Source organism: Penaeus monodon, chromosome 15 (assembly GCF_015228065.2).
Source record: "Penaeus monodon isolate SGIC_2016 chromosome 15, NSTDA_Pmon_1, whole genome shotgun sequence".
NCBI lineage: Eukaryota > Metazoa > Arthropoda > Malacostraca > Decapoda > Penaeidae > Penaeus > Penaeus monodon.
The window spans coordinates 20,261,768-20,262,032 of NC_051400.1; the positions used below are offsets into that span (position 1 = coordinate 20,261,768).

General features: G+C 32.1%; 1 protein-coding gene across 1 annotated transcript in view; it reads left to right on the top strand.

Moving 5' to 3' along the window:
- Nucleotides 1–265, top strand: part of LOC119581807 (AMP deaminase 2-like) — a gene marked incomplete in the record, with an annotated part of 169,661 nt that overhangs the window by 105,177 nt on the left and 64,219 nt on the right.

The following is a 265-nucleotide window of genomic DNA, read 5'->3' on the forward strand; positions in this document are numbered from 1 at the left end:
ATACTGCATGTGTGCCATATAATACTTTGGAATAAGTAAATGACAGGAACGGCGCATAAACCCACTTATGCACATATATGCCGTTGGTAGCGGAAATGTTAGTTAAGCTTCATAGAAGTGGAAATTCTCATTTGTTATGTAATGCATAAGCATGCTAAGTATATTACTTGCTGTATCACTCTATATTAAAACACATCCTGTTAGCATATTGCATATGTTGTGAATAATATTTCTGTTTTATCATGCATTGAAATCATTATTATTA